General features: G+C 41.0%; 1 protein-coding gene across 2 annotated transcripts in view; it reads left to right on the top strand.

Moving 5' to 3' along the window:
• Positions 1 to 14,698, top strand: part of GALNT2 (polypeptide N-acetylgalactosaminyltransferase 2) — a 218,272-nt gene that overhangs the window by 157,228 nt on the left and 46,346 nt on the right. The gene's annotated exons all lie outside the window — the stretch shown is intronic.

The following is a 14,698-nucleotide window of genomic DNA, read 5'->3' as shown; positions in this document are numbered from 1 at the left end:
ATTTATTGCTGAGTTTGGCTACTGCTTTATTTTAGGTTTTGAATGAAGGTTCATAGCTGAAAGTATCTGTGGCCAGCCAGCTTGCCTGCCTTCTTTTCCTCCTTCCCTCCCGTCCTCCTTCCTTCATCTAGCTTTGGCTTCAAGATTATGTTAACTTTGTAAAATAAATTTAGAACAAATTCCTAAATTTCTTCAGATGCTTCAGAAAAACTGATTTGCAAAGGAGTTATTTGTTTCTTGGAGCTCACCTTTCAAAGTCATCTAAACTTAGAGCTATTTTTATTTTAATTACAGTAATCCTTTGATAACCTTTTAAAATTCTTCCATAAATATTGACATACGTTAAGTTTTTCTATGTTTTACTCAAATTAATTTGATTTATATCTTCCCAAAAGAATAAATTTCCCTTGGATTTTCAGATTTATTGGCATAGTGTTATATGTATGTGCACTTAAATCTTTATTAATTATAAACTTTTCCCTTTTTTCTTCTTTAAAAATGCCAGTGATGTGTCTCTGGTTTCTCCTCCTTACTTCTTTCTTCTTTTCATCCTTGACATCCAAGCGCTGGGACTTTATATACATTCCACTGCTTTTCTGTAATGCATTCATGTGTGCCTGTTCCCTCTGCTTTCCTCTGCACTCCCCTTGCCACATGAGAATTGAATGTTGAATGTTTGCTTTATGTCTACTTAATTGGTTTCTGAGTGGTTTCTTTGGCTGAGTCTCACATCATACGAAATATAGTGTGATAATTTTGGTTATTTTTAAACCTACTTGTAAATGACCACTATTATTATTTCTCACCACTCTGGAATTCTATTTTTGGTTTCTTTTTGGGTACATTACTTATTTAGGAAAGAGTTTCAAAATGGTAAGAAACTGATTTTCTTTCTTTTTTTTTTAATCTTTTTAAACTTAGGTCATTGGGGATTTTTTCCCCCTCACTTTATTGCTGTGGAGTCAGACATTATAACTTTGTAATGTTATTATTTTGCAGGTATGGAGGGTTTTACTTTGGGCATGAGATGTAACTACCTTTAATTGAAATTTTTGTTCCAGGTGCTATACTAAGCAATTTCCATGCGTTACTCATTTAATTCTCACAACAACCGTATGAGGTGTAGGTACTATTGTTATTGTTACTAAGATTTGATAGTTAGAGAAACAGAACTTGCCCCATTAAGCAGGCAGTGGTAAGGTCTAAACAACAGCCTGCCCCTAGAGGCTACAATCTTTACTTCTCATTTCTGTCAATATTTGATGGGTATTTTTTTAAAGGCTAGTAACATCTATACTCGTTTCAAAGTTCAAATGTACATGTTCAACCAACCTGATTGATTACATTCAAAACCTTTATTATTGACAAAAGCGTTTGAAACTCACATTACAGTGTTAGGAGTTTCTGCTTATTTCTAAGCATGAGGGGCTTAGAAGATGTATATTCATGGATTATACCCTTATTGACATAAAGTTACCCCATTTTATTTATTTTTATTTTTTATTTTTTAAATAGAGATGGGCTCTCTCTGTGTTGCCCAGGCTGTCCTTGAACAAGTTGTCCTTTTTTGCCATACATTTTGCTTTGCATAAATGTTAATCTCCTACTTTATTTCATTTATTCTTGATATATTTTTGTATTTTATTGATTTTCTTTCTTTCTTTCTTTTTTGGATGCCATTTTGTCTTAGGTTTATCGTTTATCTTTTGTAGCAGCATATATTTTGATTTTTAAGCCAACCTGATGGTCTAAAGTTTAATAGACTCTTAACCTTTTTTTTTTTTTTTAATTTTATTCATTTACTTTTTTGGAGACGAAGTCTTACTCTGTCACCCAGGCTGGAGTACAGTAGTGTGATCTTGGCTCACTGCAGCCTCCGCCTCCCAGGTTTAAGCGATTCTCCTGTCTCAGCCTCCTGAGTAGCTGGGACTACAGGCACATGCCATCACACCCGGCAAATTTTTGTATTTTTAGTAGAACCAGGGTTTCACCATATTGGCCAGGCTGGTCTTGAACTTCTGACCTCAGGTGATCCACCTGCCTTGGCTTCCCACAGTGCTGGGATTACAGGCATGAGCCACCACTCCTGGCCTCGTAGCCATTTTTATCTTTGGTCTGTCGTCTAATTGTTAATGTCATTTCATTTTTCTCTTGCTTTTTCCATCATGTTTCTTGTACAGACAACATATTTTGTTTCACTTCGTTGTTCTTGTATTCTGTTGTTTGCTTGAGCCTTTTTTTGCTTAACTGAGAATTGCTTTCCATTCCCTTCATAAGAACCATAAGTTCATAATGCATAGAATTCTTGTTGTGTCTTTTTTTTTTCTTTAAAACTCTGTATGTGTTGTTTCATTGTGACTGGTTTAGTATTGCCAGGAAGCCATTCTGATTTTTTTTCATTTATTATGTTGTATCAATTAGGATACTGTAGCAAAACAGACGTTAAATTATTTAACAAAATACCTGGAGAGACCATCTAAGTCGGCTTCCCCTCGCCTGGGAGCTCTTTCTGACCTTCCTCAGCACCATCTTCAGCATTTGGGTTTTTCAGCTGCATCCTTTTTGCCTTACGTGGTTGCAGGAAGGCCGCCATAGCTCCATGCACGTGATCACTTTCAAGGCGGGAAGCTGGGGGCCAGAAATGGGCTTTTCTTGAGTGTCTCTCTGCTCTTAACAGCAACCTAAATGTCTCCCAGAAATCCCTTCTAGCACTTTCTGTTATAATTCAGGGGCCAGAACTACGTCATGGCTATTTGTGACTGTGAAAGAGGTTGGTGACATGAGTTTGTCTTAAGCCAATCGAGACTCGCCCCTGGGGCTTCACAGTTCTCCCAGAACAAAATCTCTAAGATAGGAGCAAGAGGGAGACTTGTATTTGTTTCGTATTACCTAGAAGGGCGCGTGCGCCTTCAGGCATCCGTTATAATAGAGTCACAAGGACCAAACATAAATACAGTAACTGTTGTGTTAGGAGCCATATACCAAATACCTTCTCGTTCTTTACCATAACATTCCGTTCTGTCATCAACGGGAAGTTGATTTTTTTCCTCCAAGATTCCAAAAGAATGCTGTTGTATTTGACATGAACAAAGTGTAGGAGAACTAGATGCTGGATTCGCCTGGAGAGGGTGTGAACAAGTCATGCCAAGACAAAGTTGGGTGTCCCTGTTTTTTACGTGAACCCCCAATAGGCCAGGGCCAAGGGAGGGTTAAAATAGTGACTCTTTTACTTCAAACTGACATGCTTACTCTTATCCATGACTAGATGACCTTTTTGCCTTTCATCTTTGGAAAGAATAGAATCCGATGCAGCCTTTGATTACTGGTAATGGTAGAGTTAAGTGAAAAGTTGGTTTTTTGAGACGGAGTTTCTCTCTTGTGGCCCAGGCTGGAGTGCAGTGGCACGATCTCGGCTCACCACAACCTCTACCTCTCTGGTTCAAGCAATTCTCCTGCCTCAGCCTCCTGAGTAGCTGAGATTACAGGCATGTACCACCACACCTGGCCAATTTTTTGTGTTTTTAGTAGAGACGGGGTTTCTCCATGTTGGTCAGGCTGGTCTCGAACTCCTGACCTCAGGTGATCCGCCTCGGCCTCCCAAAGTGCTGGGATTACAGGCGTGAGCCACCGCGCCCAACTGAAAAGTTGGTCTTTTTAACCACAGACCAAAACAGAGCAATTCAGTGTATCTGAAAAAGAGTGGTGCCCTAAAACATCACCCTCCACGGAACTTAAGCTTTTCTCCTGTCCACTTGGGACAATCGGAACTGCTCAGTGGTCACACAGACTCCATTATTTGGCCCAGGTTTTGTGGGGGAGAACTGCAAGAGTAGGGTAGTAAAGAAAAGCAACTGCCTGAATAACCCCTAAGAAAAGTGCTCTAAAGGATTCACCACTTTGAGACAGGCAGTAAAAGCACATCTCTTCATGGAGCAATGGAAGTAAAAACTAAACCCTCAGACAGCTTGGAATCGGAGCTCACATATCCAAGAGGACGATGGTGGGCACCAGGAGGCAGAGGGAGTTACTGCAGTTACTCTAGCAGGACTAGGGGGTGCCACTTGTCCCAGGGGACTAGCAAGAGGGAAGAAATGGAATGTACAGTGCTCACATGGTCTGATGAGCGGCGTGAGCCTCCATCCAGGGAAGGCACCTTGTCCCCTGGCATCAGGAGGAATGAAAGTTTAAAGGACAATAATAATTTGGTCTCTCTGAAATGACTCCAGCCTTAAAAGGTGAGTGGGACCGAGCAGCTGAAGTGCAGCCCTCGGAGGGCGTGATGGGAGAGCTCAGATGGCTTCATCCAGGGCTGTTATTTTCTCATCTTTCAATAGCTCTTGACTCTTGAAAAGTTTTCAGCTAAAATTTCGTGTCGGTAAAACTGGAGGCAATAAAGGACAAATGGTGCTCTTTGAATGAAGAAAAACATTTTTATTCCATCAAACGATAGCTTGCTGAAAGCTTCAAGGGGAAACCTAATGTTTTTCCTCTTCTGGTGGAGAATACTCACCTATTCTGGGCAGCATTTTCTGCGGTCGGTGCCGAAGCGTGGAGTGTTTGGTGAGCGAAAAGTGTGTGTTTGGATTCTCCGCTTGGCCCGAGTGTGTGTGCACGTTTTTTGCCTCTGGAACCCCTTGGCTTTTCAGTGGGATTAGAGGACTTCAAAGGGAATACAGTAAATGTGATAGGCTTGAGTTTCCTGTGTCACGGGGAGGATAAACATTTTGTTTTAGAATATGCTTCCGACTCCTATGTGTTGCAGAATGCAATAGCCTGCAGTATGCAGGAAAGCTATTTTAGACTAATAATTTCAAAGTGAGACAAACCTAAGGTGATTAATGGAGCTTATTCAAATCTCCTGCCTACCAGATTTTTAAGAAGCTTGATTTCACAGGGGTCCTGCAGAGGTTTTTAAATGTGTTAGGATTTGGTTCTGTTTAGTTTTGAAAGATCTGTATAGAATAAACTCAGTAGCTATTAGAACTAATCAGAAATTAGTGGATTTGGTGGAATATTATGCCATTATCACTGTTTGGAGGATTATTCAGAGTATGTTTTAATTAAATGAACATTATACAACAGCTAGTGAACTTTTTTCCATTTTGCTTTTTTTGGCTTCCATTTCTAGTTTACATTCTATCCAGTAGCCTGCCTAGATTTTCTATAGACTCCATAGCAACACATCTTGAAAATGTGAAGCTGAGCATCTTGTTTGGGATGGGCCCTAGTGGAAGTGCCCTGAGCTTGAGAGATTCATCCCCAGCCCAGTTTGGGGCTGGGCAGAGGAGGGCCTGTGTCCAGTGCCTCTTCTGCCTTGTGATGGATCCAGACTCTGGCTTGGGCTAGATCTTATTTTCAGCCTAGTCATGTGGAGGCCTTATTCCCAGGGGCTTAGTCTTGACTCTGTCTGTGTCAGGCTTCATAGTCTTGGTAGACTTTGAGGAACACAGCGTGGGCTGCGCCACTTCATGCATGATGACCACTGGGGGTCAGATTGTGGTAGGGAGGGGGAATGGGAAATCAAAATCTGGAGGAGGCAGAGTTTTTCTGTTCTATATGGTCAAATAGCAGAGTTCCAGGTCCAATTCCAAAGCTCTCCAGATGAGTCTAATTATGGCTCCATATTAGAGAACTGTTGCACTAATAATACCTCTCACTCTTCTGTGTGTTTCTTAAAATGAGTTCTAAGAGCAACCTGTATAAGCCTTGTCTTCAGGGGCCTTTTCAAATTCAGATTCCCAGGTTTCACCTAGACCTACTTATTCAGAATGGGCTGGGAGAGGCAGGCAGAGCCTAGGCGTGTTTGTTGTCATAATCTCCATGAATGAGTGTTATGCTCACTAAACCGTCAGAGCTTTGTGATAATCAGAAATCTGTGGCCTTAAAGCAGCTGCCCTTACCGCAGAAGCAAATCAGAGTCCTGAATGAGGAGCACGTGCCCAGCCTGCGGTTGCCTCCGGCCTGGCTGGAGCCCCAGCTTCACAGCAGAGGCATATATGGACATTCTGTGTCCATGGGCAGCTGCATCAGGCTGCCAGGACAGTCACCGAAACAACAGACCTGCCTGCCCTTTTCTTTCCCTTGAAATGGGAATCACGTAAGCATTTTCTATGGACAAGGGCAAGGAAACAGAAGGCATTCACCGCCTCCATGCATCACCAGCTGTGTCTAGAGCCTTCATCCTAGCATCCTGAGGTGCTAACACCTTCCCCTTCCCACCAAATATCTGTATATGAATGGGGAGATGGGCTGACAAGCAACAGAGTCTATTTTAATATGTTCCTTTGATTTTTAAAACTTCTGGCCCCGCTGGCTAATTTAATGCCCCCACAGGCTCTCTTGGCTCATCTCGCCTGGCTGATGGGTGCACATGGAGACTCTCAGACTTTCAGGTGCTGTGTTGGCTGGAGAAATAAAGCTCCAAGTGGCTGCAGGACTCCCTGGGCTGCTCCATCTTTCCGAACACATGTGGAGGCAGGTGCCTTGGCCTGGCTCAAAGGCAGGGGCCTCGCCACTCTCCTCCCAAAGTAAGTTAGGAGAGCCGGTCATCATACCTGCGGACATTTCTCCCCCTCCCCATTTCACTCACCCATCTAATGGTTGAGAAAACTACCTGTGTTTATTCAGCTGTAGAATTTGCTTGGATTTTTAACCATTTTTCCTTATGTAGAGTAGCTCAGATCCACTCTGTGACTGAAGAAGGTGGGAAAAACTGCAGGGTGTAAACCTAAAGAAAGCAGAAGGAAGGAAATAAGGAAGGTAAAAGAAAAAGTTAATGAACTAAAAAATCCATTGGAGAGTACTATATAAAGCTTCATCTTTAAAAAATATAAATCTCTAAAAATGCTGATTAACAAAAATAGAGAAGAAACATTAATATTAGGTGTAAAAAAGCAGATATAACTAAGATCATAAGAAAATTAGAAGTATACTTTTATGCAAATAAATTTGAAACTTACATGAAATTCATAATTTTCTAGGGAAATTTAAGTTACCAAAATCTCTTAATAAAAAAATATGAATAAGTGCAAACCATCAAAAGAAATTTTCAACAATAAAAAATTTGCTTTCTCAAAAATTCACAAAGCTCAAATGGGTTTGCATAAAACCCAGACTGTTTTAGAGAATAGAAAAGGAGGAAAGCCACCCTATTTCCTTCAGTAGTACCTGGCTATGAAACCAGAAAAAGTATAAGAACAGCAAATTGTTCAATTTATGGTTCTAGACTCAGAAAATCCTAAACCAAATACTAGCAAATCTGATACAGCTTTATATACACACACTCACACATATATATCCATATCCAAGAAGAGTTTATTTTAGGAATGTAAAAATGTTTGAATATCAGAAAATAATGTAATCTATCTTCTCAGTAAATTGAAGGAGAATAGCTGTAGGTCATATTAATGGATGCGGGAGGGAAAACAGTGAGATTCAGCACTCGTGAGGGAGTTTCCTTCACCTGATGAAAGGCATCTGTAAAACATCTGTGGCAGACACAAAGCTGAATGATAAAAATCTACTTGTGTTCAATTTAAAGATAGGATCAAGGCAAGGTTGTTTTTTACCACTTTTAAAAATTGTATATTGTGTTGCAGGCCATAATCACTGCCATCTTAAGAATCACAAGATGTGTGAGTAATGGAAAGACGGGGACAAAATGTAGATGTATTGATTTGTGGAAAATCTAAGAGAACCTGCAAACTGACTATCAGAACAAATAGAGCACAGTGAGGTGTTGAATACAGAGTCCACATACAAAAACAGGGATCAGTAATGGCCAATTCAAAAATGTAATAGGAAAAGAGACTCCTTTCACTGTAGGAAGCAGAACTGTTAGATACAGAGGAATAAATGCAACCAAAGATGTGCAAGACTTTCATGGAGAAAATTATAAAACATAACTGAAGGGTATTTTAAAATGTCCAGTATTATAGAAATACTAATTTATTCAAATTAATCCATAAATTCAGTGCAATGTCATGCAGGGTTTTTTCATGGAACTTGAAGAGCTGATTCTTAAATTCATCAGGAAAAGCACATGGTCACAAATATCCACTGGCGTCTTGAAGAACATTGCCTAGTAGGGGCCATGAAGAGTTACTGCTGAGCCACATCATTAAGGCAGCGTGGTACGGGTACAGGGTTACACACATAGATGACCCGAACAGAAATGGATGTAGACATAAATATTTGGTGTGACAGCAGTGGCATTACTAATCAGTGGTGAAATAATGAACTATTAAATCATGCTGGGGCAATGGATTATCTACGCAGAAAAAAAAGGAGATTATAGATCTCCTTCCTCTGTATATGAAGGATAGCATGGAACTTGTCTACATCTGTTTCTGCCAATCACCGTGGCTCTGCAGTAACACTTCACAGCTCCTCGGGCATGTTGCCCTGCTATGTGGTGTTCTTCAAGACTCCAGTGGATAGTTGTGACCATGTGCTTTTCCTGATGAATTTAAGAATAAGCTCTTCAAGCTCCATGAAAACACCCTGCATGATGCTTCACTGAATTTATGGATTAATTTTAAGAAAACTAATATTTCTGTAATACTGGGCACTTTTAAATGTCCTTCAGTTGTGTTTTATAATTTTCTCCATGATATACATGGATATACATAATCCTTCAATGTTTATGAAGGATATATAACCTGTTATAACCTGTTAAAAGCATTTGTAGAAGTTTAAACATTTGAAAGAAAATTTACAACAATATATTAATGACCTTCAGTTAAAAAAGCTTTTCCTGAACATTGTTACCCCAGCATCAACAATTTGAAAACTCTTAAGAAGTATTTTGACAAAAATTAAAGCATCTGCCACAGAGATTTTTGCAATGCCTCTGGCTGACAAAGGATAATGTCCAGAGCGTATAAATTCCTACAGCCAAATAGTAGGTAAAACCTAATCAAAAAGTGGACAGAGAACATGAATAGACAATTAACAGCAGAAACAATCTAGTCAGCTTCCTAGGCATATAAGATGATATGTGGCCTCTCTAGTAATCAAGTACATGGAAGTTCAAATGATGACTACTTCATACCAATCTGGTTGGCGAAATTTTAAAACATGGTAATACCTAGGGATGGTGAGAATACAGAGCAGTATGATCTCATGTGGGTCTGGGCAGGAGTGATACTAGGTCCAGCCCCTTGAGATTAAGTTGGCTATGTCAAGTAAAGTTTAAGAGGTTCATAATGTGTGACAAGTAGTCCTACTTGTGGGTAAATAATCCAGAGAAAGTTTCTCTGCTATCTAAAAAGACGGTGTCCACTGCAGCGCTGTTTCTAACGGAGAGAATAGATAATCAGCAGAAAAGGGATGATGTGTAGTGTATTCCTTCCTCCTGTGAAAAGCAGTATAGCAGTGGGGGTGAATGAAGTAGAGTTGTTTATGTCAGAACAAATGCACCTCCCAAAAGGTGAAAACAGCAAGTCACAGCACAGTGCCATCTCTGCAAACTTCGAATAGATGCAGAAAAATGCTCGATATAATTTATGAATATGTACATGGGTAGTTTATTTAAAATACACGTAGTAACAATGAAGCACCAAATTCAAGATAGTGATTGCCCCTGGGGAAGATGAGGATTGAGGTAAGGGCTGTAATTATTACCTGTCATCCTGTCATGTGTCATTTTATTTAAAATTTTTAAAATCAAAGGCCAGTATTGCAAGATATTAAGACTTGGCAAGCAGAGTGGTACATGGATGCTTCTATAATATCTCTGAATTTCATGCATGAAATATTTTACACACATAAACACACAGTGATGTCTGTTACTGCCAAGAGACCACCAGAGGCTTATTGCCTTGGTGAATCTGTTGCAGTCTAAGACTTGCCCCTCAGCTTTGCAAACCCAGAAACTTTTTTTTTTCTTAGTTTTTTGCCAGCAAATCAAAACTAGATTTGTCTCTCAGGGGCAGATTCAAACTCAGTTTACAAATTGAATGTATCTAGAATGCCAATATGATAATTTGTAAATACATATCACAGCAATCAGGACCTTGGAAATACCGTGACCTTGCATGATCCTCGTGTTGTTTGCCCTGGAGTTTCTCCACAGGAACCTGAGCCACAGCACAAATACTTGCTCAAAGACATGCAGTTAGATGTAGCTGCTGTGGAGACCAGCATTTCACAGTCCCATTGCCAGCAGATTTGCTCCTACATGGAACTCCAGTCCCAATCAGAACACACAACTCCCTTAGAGGGACTTCACTGGAAGTGCCTGCTGGCTTCAGGGAGGGACTGAGCACACCCCTTAGCACGGGATACCCAGAAAGTGCCTGCGGAGGCTTGGCATTGTTTATAACTTTCCTTTTTTATTTTTGAAAGTATCTATTCCCTATCTCTTCCGTGACAGAATCCTGTCTTTGTATAGGCATAAACTAATGCTTACTTCAGTTAAGTTGTGTAGTATTTTCCTTACAAAATCTGAATTACAAGGGCAATTCAGGGAGATAGTGCGTATTCATCTAGGAATTTTTCTTTCCTGTGACCCTCTGTTTGGTCTTCGTGGCCATCTCATAAGAAGTGTGGTCTTACTGTTGGCCACATCCCCTCTCTGGGCCTTGTAGAGGTTCTTGAACTCTTTCTTAAAGAGAGTTTATTTAAATATGTTTCTCCATCTTCTCCCACCTTTCCATCTACTGAGCCCTTCTTGCAGGCCTAGGAACCCTTCACCCTTTAACTGACAGTGTATTCTCTACTCAGAGCCGCTGCTGCCTGTGGACTTGAAAGGTGTCTCAGAGCCTGTCTCGTCGGCTGCCTCTCCAAGTTACTAGAGAAAGCTCCACTCTGACCTCCCAGTCACCATTGACACACAGCTGCCAAATGTGAATTATGACCCTCCATTCATTAAAGTGACCTTGACAGTTTTCAGAGTCCTTTTTCACACGTTTTTATTTGGTGTTCCCAATAATCAGGCAAGATTGTAAGGGCCATTTTCACAGATGAGGAGTGATGTTAGTTGTCACACATCACACAATCACACAGTAACCAAGGTTACCAAGGGCCCTTTGCAAAAACACGAGGTCACCTGGGGTGAGGGTGGGGCATGGCCTTCCCCAGGTAGAGTAGGAAACCTGTTTCTTTATTCCTCCCCACACTGTGAAACAGCCTTCTGTGATACTGGACAGAAGCGGGAGCTTCCCAGTCCAAAGAGCTTGCATTTGGTTATTTCATCGATATCTTGATCAAGCCCAGGTATAACATCTACCGCAAAGACAGATTCATTCTTCCACCCTGAGAGACTCGCTAAACAATATGGTTGTTTAGATTCACCAGTTTTTTCCATTTCCAGCTAACCAAGAGTTCAGGTACTGAAAGCCATCTAATGTCAGAGAAATTTAAAGCTAAATAAAGGATTCTTAAATCTTTATATGTCCAGTTTTTAAAGCCTCCATTTTACTGAGCAGGAAGTTTGCAGAATGATCACATTAGCACCAGAGCCTTGGACACTCAAGTGAACTTGAGCCCACAAAGTCAGCCTGAAACCCCGCCCACTCTTCTCAGAGTCACTGCTTCTAGCCTGTGTTGTCTGGTAGAACAAACCTTACTGCACACTCTTCCTGCCTCTGACTTCAAATAAACTACCGTTTCTACTCAATTCCCAGAGAAAGCTCAAGTATGAACGTGCCCCTGGCAGCCGGCTCCCCTGTTGAGTTACTATATTGGGTGTTCTTTCACTGGCTCTGGAGTAGTGAAGACTGGTTGGCAGGGATATGGCTCTTTAAATACAAAATTTATTCTCTTTCTTTTTAAAGACATTCTTCAAGCCGACCCCACCTTCTTGGCTCAATGTGAGGATTTATTATCTAAATTCATATACATACACACACTCGCTCTAACTCTGGGATGTAAAATATTTCTTAGTTTTTACTTTTTATCTCTCTTTGCCTTAAAAATGGGATCCCTCTTAAGTTTCCCGAATGCCATTTCCTAGCAAAAATGGATACCTTATGAATATGTAGATGAATTTTAATAAAATGATATGAAGGCAGCAGCTATGCGTGTTCTAAAAAACGTTTCCAGAGCCCCGTGAGACTTCCAAACCCTCCTGGAAGATGTGGCTTCCTGCAGAGAAAAGGAAAATGAGAGAATAGGACGTGATTGGATCGGTTCCGTTTACTACGATTTAGCATGAAAAAATGCTGCCTTATGTCTCTTTTTAAATTCTCCTATGGCTGCATAAGCCCATGTTGAGTAAGTCATTCAACCTAGGTCTGCTCGGCTCAGCAGTTCGCGCTGTGTTAAGTGGGACCTAATTGCAGAGGATAGCTGCCTCCTAGCGCGGAGTCCTTATTTCATTAGCATTACAGATTGGGTTCTTGGGAATGACATTCTTTGGTTTAATTTGTTTACAGTTTAAGTCTTGCAGATTGTCACTTCCTTAATCTAACAATCTGCTAATTCTTAAAATTGGAAAAAAGAAAAACCAGCCTATCAGTCTACTTGTCAGGAAAGACTTAGCTGTCAGGAGCTCTAATGAGGTTCGATATTAATTCCTGACTGTATTTTTCCCCCAAACAACAGTGAAGAGTTTCCCCCCAAACAACTAGTATATTGTGCAATTCCTCATGGTTAATTAAAATAGTAACTATAATAAACAAAAGAAGCTCATTTTGTGATTCCGACCTAATTACTTTTTAATTGCACTGCTTTTCATGTTTCTTTTCAAAATTCGCTTTTCTGAAGTAGTCACGAGGGAAAACGAGTGTCTGTTGAACACTTTCTCTGAAGCTGCGGCCATTCCTGTGGAATTGCTGGTCAATGTTTGGCAGCTGCTAGACCATCCACTTCAGTTCTTAACTCCTTAAATGTTTTTAGCGATGGCTGAGTTCCAAATATGTATATATTTTTAATCTGTCTCCTTTGTCCACTGATTTCCCATCTTAGATACATATTATCTCTAATTTTGGGAGCAGATAATTCATGGTTGTGGTAAACAATATTAAGAGCTACAGTGGGATTATATTAGGGCCAGGCGTGGTGGCTCATGCCTGTAATCTCAACCCTTTGGGAAGCCGAGGCGGGCAGATCATGAGGTCAGGAGTTCAAGACCAGCCTGATCAACATGGAGAAACCCCGTCTCTACTAAAAATACAAAAATTAGTGAGGCATGGTAGCAGGCGCCTATAGCCCCAGCTACTCGGGAGGCTGAGGCAGGAGAATTGGTTGAACCCAGTAGGTGGAGGTTGCAGTGAGCCGAGATCATGCCACTGCATTCCAGCCTGGATGACAGGAGCAAGACTCCATTTCAAAAAAAAAAAAAAAAACCCTACATAATTTTTAAAAAATGTGTTGGTCCCATGGAAGGCATAAGAGTGAAGGGATTGTGTGCCTCCCCCTGTGAAGGTTTGAATCTTTATGTCAGCTGAAATAAACTGACAATAGATTAATAAATTTGTTATTAATGTGCAAATGTGCACAGGAGCCACACAAAATATGAGACTCCAAAAGAAGGGCCAGATGGTTGAAGCTTAAATACTCTCTTCATAGGGGAGAGGCAAGTGAGGGATGTAGGCAATTTTAGAAGAGTAAATGATGTTTAGGGGAGATGATTAGTATGGAAATGCAGACAATAGCCTGAAACAAATTTCCTCCAGGGTGTCGGGGAGGTGGCGACAAGTTATGGGAAGGTGAGGGGCAGAACTCCACTGAGAACAGAGGTTATTTTATCATGCAGGTAAATCAGGTGACAGCCTTCAGAAGAATAATTGAAAGAATAAGTGAAAAGTGTCTCCAGGAGTGGGATCTTGGTGTGGGCTTTTAGTTTCTTCTGCTATATGAGTTAATCTCTGGTTAATGTAGATTCCAGAGAGGGGGTCCAAGACAACTGCAAGTCTTCTGATGAACTTCCCTCAGGCAGATAAGAGAACTTGAGACAAGGGAAGTTGGAGGGGGTGGGGAGGAGAAGATGAGAGAGAGACTTTGGTTCTGAGGCTCATTTCTGAGGTCTCTGAATCTACTTGATTCAAAGCACTCAGCATGCCAAAGCAGTGTAATTTGGGGTATCATTTTCTGAGCCTCAACAAAGATTTTGTGCTTCTTCATTTCCGGTGGCAGTGTGTTTAACTGCTAGAGTTGCAGGAACATTGTGCAAATAATAAATGCCAGCAGGGAGGGAACCTCAGCATGGGACAGACGAACAGGCCCCTCTTGCCACCTCACAGGCAAGACTGTTCATCCTCATGACCACAGGGCATCAACATCACCATTTAAGAACTGGTTTTCTGAAGCCAAAGCCTCTTTTCCAAGCTGGTATCAGTAATATTACAATTTAGTAACTCTGAATGCAGTCAAACCAGAAATTAAGTGTTTCCAGAAGTCCTCGCGGGCTGTCAGTCCTGCCCAGGTGTATTTTTCTCTCAAGATTCTCTGGGAACATTGCTCTGTACTAGGTTGCTCTTCAAGTCTGTAGACCCTGCCTTGAAGGGTTCCTCCTGATGGGTTCTGCTGAGCCTGGTAGACCTCAACTGCTTATTTCTAGTGTATGATACTTTAGTATCTTCCACCTACACCTATCAGCTATTTTTTAAAATAGCTATTCTGGCTGAGCACCGTGGCTCATGCCGGTAATCCTAGCACTTTAGAAAGCTGAGATGGGAGGATTGCTTGAAGCCAGGAGTTCGAGACCAGCCTGGGCAACAGAGTGAGACCTCCAGCTCTACAAAAAATCAAAAAA

Source organism: Macaca fascicularis, chromosome 1 (assembly GCF_037993035.2).
Source record: "Macaca fascicularis isolate 582-1 chromosome 1, T2T-MFA8v1.1".
NCBI classification, from domain to species: Eukaryota; Metazoa; Chordata; class Mammalia; order Primates; family Cercopithecidae; genus Macaca; species Macaca fascicularis.
This window is presented reverse-complemented; position numbering and strand designations above follow the sequence as displayed.